Source organism: Anas platyrhynchos, chromosome 2 (genome assembly GCF_047663525.1).
Source record: "Anas platyrhynchos isolate ZD024472 breed Pekin duck chromosome 2, IASCAAS_PekinDuck_T2T, whole genome shotgun sequence".
Lineage (NCBI taxonomy): Eukaryota > Metazoa > Chordata > Aves > Anseriformes > Anatidae > Anas > Anas platyrhynchos.
In genome coordinates, this window is record NC_092588.1 from 3,110,721 (window position 1) to 3,120,281 (window position 9,561).

At 36.0% G+C, this 9,561-nt stretch overlaps 1 long non-coding RNA gene across 1 annotated transcript; it reads right to left on the reverse strand.

The window, feature by feature from the left end:
• Positions 1-7,438: 7,438 nt before the first annotated feature.
• On the reverse strand, positions 7,439-8,747 carry LOC140001741 (uncharacterized). The gene is made up of 3 exons (XR_011807262.1): positions 8,646-8,747; positions 7,653-7,720; positions 7,439-7,529 (listed from the first exon to the last, which is right to left on the reverse strand). It is a non-coding gene; the product is annotated as an uncharacterized lncRNA (long non-coding RNA).
• Between the last annotated feature and the right edge of the window lie 814 nt (positions 8,748-9,561).

Below are 9,561 nucleotides of genomic sequence, written 5' to 3' on the forward strand. Positions count from 1 at the left end.
AAGTAAATGCTTGGAAAACAGAGTGGAATGGAACATCTGGGACTTGGAAAAACTCTCAGGTGACTGGCTTGTAAATGTCTACTGCAGTCTTAGCAGAAATTTATCCTAGGGTCATTAAATAGGACTCTAGCTCTCTGTTGACTGTAATAAGAGCTTAAACACATGGGCCATGTGTGGACCATAGAGGAACCTTTCCTTTTCTCTCTTGATCACAAGCAGAATCTTAGCATTGCATACATCACATGGCAATGAGACTCTGCAGTGTGTTCCATCAACAGGTTGCTGTTAGCAAACATGTGAGTACATAAAGATTTTCTTTGACTCTCATTGTCTCTTATTTCTCAGAATCACGGAATGCAGTTAGAAGGGACCTCATACATGTAGAAGGGATGGAATTATTTTATGATTAATTAATTAATTATAATTAATTTGCTGAACTCATTCCAGGAGCTCCATGTCTCTCTTGTACTGGGGAGAAGATATTAATTTTTTCAATTTTATTCCAACAGTGTGCCTGCTGATCTGAAGTCCCTTTTATACACACTCAGTTTAGGTGGCTGCAGTAAACAACTTGTAAGTTTTACTTTAAATGCTAGTAAATCTGCCAGAATATCTTAGAACACTACCAGTACCAGGAACAGATCCTAAAGCTTTGATTAAAAAAAGATATAACAAATAAAGTTATTCTTCCCACTTTATTTTGTTATTGTTAAAATTTTACCGAACTGTTAGGGAAAAATAATCAGGGATAAGGATGGACAATTAGAGATGGGCCCTATTTTTATTTAAGTTACAACAGCAGTGAGAACCACTCATTATAGACAGAAAATAAGGAATGTGTTAATGACACCAGAAAATGATGAGATGATATCAATCTGTGGCACACCAGCAATATATTTTCTGAATTTTGTTTCCTTCCTCAATGGTCATCATGGTGAAGTACAGCTTAAATAAAAATAAGATTTGAGGGTAGGTAATCAAGCTCCTTTGAGTAAGCTTTCATAGATCCCTTCCAAAGATATGGGACAAGGCAATGAAATAATTCAGTCCATAAAGAGTGGCTGAGATTGCATCGTAGTATTGCAAAGAGGTTGGGAATTTACTCTAGGAGCCTTAGAAAGAGGCAGAGAAAGAAACTACTGCCTCTTACTCTCAGGGAATATAAAGAATAGGGATGCCAGAACAGGCTTGACAAGTGATAGTCAAAATGACATTCACAAGAATGAGGCAAGATTTCATTCCTCAAGCCCACCAACTGAGTACTTGCAAGGAAAAAGTGAAGGGAGTAAATTAAATTAGGGTGAATAAATCTGATCTACCTTTTGATGTGTTCTACTATGGAGTAGGAGAAGCTGCAAATCAAAAGAGATGGCATGTACCCAAAGATGACCCTGAAGAGGTGTGAGGATTGGTAAGAAAATATGTGTGGAACTCAAAAATGTCAGATTCAAGCCCCAGTCACCATCATATGAGTAACACAGGCTCAGCATTGTGAAAGAAGTTTACAGTGTTGCTGCTTACTCTGTATCTGTTTTTAGATAGAGAAATTCCAATTCCACACTTGTCAATCCCTTATTGTCACCCGCATCTAACCACACAGACATAAATGTGATGTAATAGTTTTTGGAAAAATGCTACATGTAAACCTGTCACAAGGTTTTTTGATATCTCTGATTTTTAACTTTTTTTTTTTTTCTTAATGCAATAGATAAATACTACATAAAAAAAAAATGCAATAAAGAGAATAACTTCAATAAGCCTTGATAACAAGAAAAAACATACAAGGTCCCTCAAAATATCTATCATTTATACAGTACATTTATACAACATCCAGGTACAGAAACACAACAAAAGATAACAACAACTTAATTCTCAATTACTGGTACATATGTTCCATTTCTGAGATGAGCATGGTATGACCTCAAAAAGGACAGGAGTTTCTTTTAATTAATGCAGCAGGTGGGAAAAAAAAAAAAAAAAAAAGTGAACAGTAAAATCTATCCTCATCTTTAACTTGCAGCAAAAGAGCTTTGCTACAACATGATTGCTTTTTTTTTTATCTTTTTTTTTTTTTTTGTCACTGTTCCAATCAAAGGCCAATCATAATTAAACAAATTAATTCAAATGGGGATTACATATAATGAGAACTGAATATTTTCTACTCTCAATAAATCTGTATGCATGGCTAAAATACCTGACATACAACCTCATTTAAAAACATCAAAGTTTTTGCTGGGGAGTTGCTTGAAACTCTTTTGGCCTCTTTTCACAGGTGATAGGACCAGAGGGAATGGCCTCAAGTTGTGCTAGGGGAGGTTCAGATTGGAAGTGGGGAGACATTTCTTCTCAGTAAGAGCAGTCAGGCACTGGGACGGGTTGCCCAGGGAGGTGGTGGAGTCACCGTCCCTGGGAGTGTTCAAGGAACAGTTGGACCTGGTGTTTATGGACATGGTTTAGTGGGTGACATTGGTGGTAAGGGGATGGTTGGACCAGATGATCTTGGAGGGCTTTTCCCACAATAATGATTTTATGACTTTTTCTAGAGACAAATGACCAAGAGAGTTTGTTTTAAGAACATCTATTTTCTTCCCAGCCAAAATCTGCATGGATAACCTGATAGAAGTAATATTGTTGTTCTGCATATAACATGTGCTAAAAGATACTGACCACATCCACATGGATGTGATACAGTCAGACGTGGCTCAAGGTTACATCAACTGTAATCATGCATGTTCCTATGTTCTACACCGTAAGGTCTGGAGACTCTTGCAGTTTAAATGATCTGCATTCTTTCATTTTCTCCATGGATAATGAATGATATGCCAGGATAAATGGAAGAATGTAACAGTTTTCAAATTGCAGTCAGGTTTTCCAAGTTTCATCATCTTCTTGAAACTATGATTCTAAATATACATTTGCTTGAAAGCTGTGTGGCACTAGCCCAGTGTCGCTAGTAGTGTTTGCACCTTGAAAGTAGTAAGAGGTGTTTATTTCAAGCAGTTTGTGACCAGGTAATGAGAGGCTAGGGAGCACAAAATTCAATTATGTGAAGTGTGTTATGTATATGTGTTTTCATGATTTGTATTGATTCACGTGTATGACAAATTGGTTATAAATTGGGAAATATATTGGCTTGTAAATGAAATATATTGGATTGTGGGAGCATATCAGGCCTTGTATTGAATTCTCAGGGCCACTGTGACATTTATTTTTGAGTGTAAAGAATCTCCGTTATTTTTGTGTGTGTGTCTGGTATAATTGCTTTACAGGGGTGATGCCTGGGTCATTTATGGAAATATATTAGCACTGCAATATGTCAGTCACTGAGTGCCCTTGCCATCACTGAAGTGAAAGGATGAGTCTGCATCTCAGAGAGTGAGCAGTCTTCTTCCAAGCCCATGGTCATAACTATCACAAACTTGTCAGCCTCACCAAGACATCTGTTGATGTATAGACTGATATACCAGCATCCTGTCATGCCCAAACCTGGATCACATCCTTTTTAGTTAACATCGAAGCTAATAATAATAATAATAATAGTAATAATAAATCTTAGTTTGTAGAAATCCTAAATGGCTTTGGACAGAGCAGAAGAGAATAATTCTTCATTAGCAAGAATATAACAACTGAGGTCTTGCATAATTTTGTTTTGTAGGAAGACACATCCAACACAGAAGCTGAAATAGAGATTAGCCACTGGAGGGTGGGGAGAAAGACTGTTTTATGTAGTCGTTGGAGTGCACTACTGCTCGTACATAGAAATCCTTCTGAAGAGAAAATGCACAGGAAAAATTTGTAGCGAGGAATGAATAGAAAGTGGGGAATTCTGAAGGCTTACAAGTGAAGATGTTTTCATTTTCCTTTTACAAACACCACTTATATCTGTGGATAGATCAAATTTGTCTCTTTGGACTGATCTTTTCCAGATGGCAGAAATGCAGAAGCAAGTGCTACAAAGTTTGCTTCATCTGGAGTGGGAAGTGGAAAGAAGATTTATTTCACCTTATTATTTATACTACTTCTTATAGTTGCAGAAGTATTTCAATAATCTTTATAGAGCTCAATTATACCATAGCCAATTGATATGAGTGATTTCAGTACTTTTTAATATGCTGTTTAAAATCTCCATTGTAAAATATTCTTAATGCTTGGCATAAAATATATAAAATTCGTTTTTAATGTAACTAAGTCCTAGCTTCATTTTGTAGTTAAAATGCAGAAGGGATAAAGAATGAGTTTCTACTAGACTATAGTGATGTTTACCTCTCTTCCTCTGATATTCTGTTGGTATTTCCACTTCTAATTTGGCAACAAGGTCTTGCACTTGGAGTAATAGTTATTTCTTCTATTTTTGGCTTTTGGCTATTATAGTTGTGTGATATTATGTGCTATCTTGGAGGTTAGGCATGATCATCAAAGTAACTCCTCTTAGCTTTAGCTTCTGTGGATCAGGTGTTCAGTTAACTGCCAATGCAAACACAATGATGTGCAAATGGTAATTGTAAACTTCCTTATGAGACTTGTGCAGCAGATTCACTACCCTTAAAATATTCTGCAGGGCTTAAATATTTATGTCACTGTTTATCTACCATATATATGCATATTCTTTTGAGTCTGATCTTTTAGACGAGTTTCTGTGAAAGAATATCCATCGATGCAATGCTTGTGCTAAAGGATGTTTCTTGTACTAACCACATGTGTTTGTGAGTTTCCAAATATGTGGTGATGAACACTTTATAATGCTTTTTAAATTAATTTGTGTTTTTTCTTTCATAGAGTGGTTGGGAAACAGTTGTCATGTATGTTGGTGAAATACGACTTTTCTTCTATGCAGGAAATACTGAATATTGGTTTCAAGAGATGGTCTCACTGCAAAGATCTCCTGTGTACCGTAGTCTGAGGTGTGGTATGCTCTTCATGTTGTAGGTCTGCCACCAGACACTGAGCATTCCAAGTCTTTAAAGATGAAAGAAACTTTGAATTTTGTGAGCAGAAAATGGTGATTTATGTCTCCTGACACTTTTGAGCTCTCATCCACGGGTGTTATGAACCTGCTGTATACTACTCATGAGAAACACAACCTGCCAATATAAGCTTCTTGTGGCTGATGCATGACCCTGAGGGCACCCACATCTCTCTAGAGTCATTTGTATGAATTAAAATAATAGTTATAATTAAACAGCAACCTGTAGCAATGATGTGTAACTTGACTAGAAGGCTTAAATATGCTTAACAGTCTAATGTTTTCTAAAATAAGATTTTGTCAGGCTAACAATATTTTCACAGAAAAACAAGAGGAAGGTGGACAACCTGGTTTTTGGCACTGAGTTAAAAGTCAGGTATCATGTTTAGGGAGGGAATATTGACTTATGTAAACACAGTGAAATGAAATACTCCTAGTACTATTATTTTGTCTGAGACTACTAGCAAATGTACTACACAATTTACGTGACAAAGAAGATATTCCCAAAGACTATCCTGCCAGGCCACTGAGATCAGAAAAAAATAGGAAAAGCTACAGGACAGGAAGGTGAAGGTAGTGTTGATAAATGTTCTTCAACAAATATGAAACATCTGCACAACATTCAGCTTGATTTTTTTTTTTTTTTTTTTATTTTTTTTTTGAACAAGGAATGAATGTCACCATACTTCCCTTTGTACCTTCCCTGACTTCTGATCTGCCTGCTTTACATCTGGTCAAGGTGCACTATATCATGGCATATTTCATCTCTTCTCTTTTCTCTCATGTGTTTTTCAAAGCTCATTAAAGCGCTGTTTGACAGTTTTCTGCTATAAAAAATATATTTTCTCACCATAAATCCAAGCTGCACTGAGCTACACTGTGGGTTGTAGAATGTTGAATGATTTAGTGGGTGGGAGTGCATAACTTGCTTACATTACTAAATATAGACTTTAAAAATTCCTAATCCATGAAATTCTTCTCCCAGAAGTTAAATCACAATTGCATTTCTAATCAATCTTGAAGAATTCAAAATTGAACTTTTTTTCCTAATGTACTCCAAAAGGCAAAGTTTTGTTGTTGATTTTTTTTTTTTTAACTCTTTTATCAGAAATAATTTCTGATTTCCCACTAACATGCAGTATTCATTTCCCTGCATTCTTTAATGTAGTGGTCATTAGTGTTAGTGTGTTAGGGCAGCTGTGTTCTTGTAATATATTTCAAATGTTTCAGGATGAGTACTGAAAAAAGTCACAAGTTAAAAGGTCCATCATAGTTTGTGACTCACTCCAAAAATGTGCCTATATCAGTGTATTTTCTCAAGTAATTTCCTAACTATGATTTTGAAGGGGGTGGATAATTCTGGGAGCAAAAAAGTTGTTTAATCTCTCCATTTGCCAGAGCAGGGTGAATTGTCTATTTTAATTTCAGAGTTATTTAGGTGCTGGGTGAAGAGGCAGCTTTTAAGTTTACTTTTGGCCATACATCACGGACTTTCATCAAACTTCTCTCCAAGATCTCTTACACTTGATTGCTGTGAAGAAGGATTACTATTATGGAGGTGGTCACTCTGCTGGATTGACATCCTGTGACAGCACAGCTGAGGAGATATGCGTTACAAATGGCTATTGTCTCAACGTTCATTTTTCTGAGTCTGGACCTGATGCCCATGAGTTCTCATTGGGCTACATTTTCTACATACAAGTGATGGAAGATAACCACAGTGCATGAAGTAATCTCTAAGACTATGGATAGTTTCCTAGTTCTATCCCTTTACTTTCACTTTTAAATCCTGCAGACATGGTTCCCCACAGCCCAAACATTTAATGAGAAATAAAATCTGAATGTAATACACCTGTTTAAGTAAAAATGCTGCGATCAGCTAGGATTTGTGTAACCTAATTGAGTTGAGAGAGAGATCTGTCCTCGCTCTAGACTGCAGAGGCAATGGGGAGAAATGGACTAGGAAGTGATGCATCCCCCTAGTTTAGACACTAGTTTGGAGTGTGCAGACTGTCCTCCAGAAGTGCATTTCTCTCTCATATTAACTAGACAAGTAGTCAAAATAATTAATATGAAAGAAACACCTATGTTTTGTACTGTTAGAACTAGGGGAAATTCTCACACTTATTCATTCACAAAAGCCCTCAAAAATTGAACATGAAATAAATAAGGCCAATAAGAAACTGGAAGCTTGGCTGGCATTTGACATTTTTGGCTCCACTAAGTGTTAACCTGGTAAAAATAACATAACATAACATAACATAACATAACATAACATAACATAACATAACATAACATAATGATATATATATATATCTATATAAGTAATTTAAATTTTTAACAAGTTCAACTACATTTATATCAAAGTTTTATTTTGGTGGCTTGTTCTTTTTTAATTTTCTGGTGATAATTACAACACAGGGGTGCATCATTTTTTACTTTTTATTTTTTATTTTTATTTAATTTTTTAATTTTCCTGCTGAGTTTTTCTGTGATGCTGTGGTTAACCTTTTCCTATCTTCACTGTGATTTTACATGTCTGATGGTCTGATGTTTGGTATCCTTCCTAAGATAAAGACTGGATCCAGTTTTTAAAAGGGATAAATTTGAATCTGGGCCAGCAAAATCAGATCAGAGATAATCTTTGAAAAGATCCAAAGATATTACTTATTTACTGCAGTTGACATACCCCAAAAAGTACTGCCATTGTAACTTCCAAAGGTTCAGGGTCATCTTAGAGCACCTTGTTTTCTCCAACTGAAAGGACAAGCATTCATTAACTCCAGATGGCTTGGGAAGAACAACAAGACTAAAAGGAATTTTAGTTTCAGAGAGGAATCTCAAAAGTAAAACCAGTCAGGTGTTAGCAGCACAGGCAAGCACCATAGCTTAACACTGTAGCTCATACTGTTCTACATGAGTTTACTACCACCTGTAAGCTTCAGAGAAACTCAGAGAAACAAGTATAAAAGGAGTAGAAACATCAGTAATTACTCAACAAATTCACTTACATGTAGATCCAGCTTCACTCATTCAGTTTGTGCCTTTGATTTCCCTTTCCACAAACTATGAGTGCCCTTCTGATTCTTTCACTGCACATGGTGAGATGCAGTGCTGGGAGATTTTTATCAGCTTGCCTTGCATGTTGATTCATGTAAAGCATATTCTTAACAATTACTTAGGACACTAACTGTGCTGAACTAAATAATGACTTGTTAATTCTGTTTGTTTGCTATGGCTCAAGGATTTTTTAAAGATAACCCATCTAGAGGTTAAGGTGCTGGTGCTAATTATTTTTTTGAACAATACTTTCAATCACTTTTTCCATTATGCACGTAGATTAACTGCATTGTCTTTGAAAATAATTGACACTACTTCATTCTTCTATCATCTCATAATAACATCAGTGTAAATACAACAAGAAGTAATTGAATCAGTGAAAGGGGAAATTCTGTGTGATATGCAAACTAAAACCAGAAAAATCCAGGTAGATTTACTCAATAGCACTATGAGCTTAATCTAATCATGAGATAAAATAATAGGGATACTATCCTGCTTTGTTTATAGTTTATTTCCCAGAGTTTGCAAGTGTATGCAATGTTTACCTATAATTACAACAATTTGGTAACTGATGAACTAAGGCAGTTGCTTATACTTAAATAGCAGAGAACAGATAGGTTACCTTGACTTTTAGGATGAGCTCTCTTCAATGTTTTCATAAATGATTTGGATGAAGGACTTGTTTTTTATGGGTGGTCCTTTTGGGGACATAGAGATTGGGCTCCTCAAGGGATCCTTGTACAGGGTCCCTTCCAACTCGGATATTCTATGATTCTTTGACTTACTGTAGGTAATGGTAAAGGTAATGTAGGTAATGTCCTCATAGACAAGCTCAGGAAGTGCAGCCTAGATGAGTGGAAAGTGAGGTGGATAGGCAATTGGCTGGATGACAGAGCTCAGAGAGTTGTGCTTAATGGTGCAGAATCTAGTTAGAGGCCTGTGGCTAGCGGTGTCCCCCAGGGGTCAGTACTGGGTCCAGTGTTTTTCAGTTTACTCATCAACAACCTTTATGATGGAACAGTACACCCTCAGCAAGTTTGCTGATGATACAAAGCTTGGAGGAGTGGCTGATAGTCTATGATAGGCTATGATAGGCTGTGAGTCTGTGATTCAAAAAGAGTTATTATTGTGACAACAGTTAATTCACTGGACCACATTACAAAATAAAGACACCAAACTATTTCTGTTCAAATCAATACAATTTCTGCATCATGACATAAAAATATTGTCTAAAAAAATGAGAAGAAAAATGTTTCAGGATTTTCTTTTTTGGGAACAGTCTAAAATGTCTTTATGGATAGTAAATAAGGCTTAAAATACCATGTCTGTCATATGCTTATTATCTTGCATGGAAACCACATGGAAACACTATTTTATTTATTTATTTATCTATCTATTTATTTATTTATTTTGTCAGTCTGCATCCTTTCTTCAGGCATAGTTTCTCAGACTGAGCTACAAGAACAGGAATTTTGTGTTAATGTGTTTTGTGTAAGGCGTTTGGTACAAAAGGACTGACAGTGCAAGCCAGATTCTTT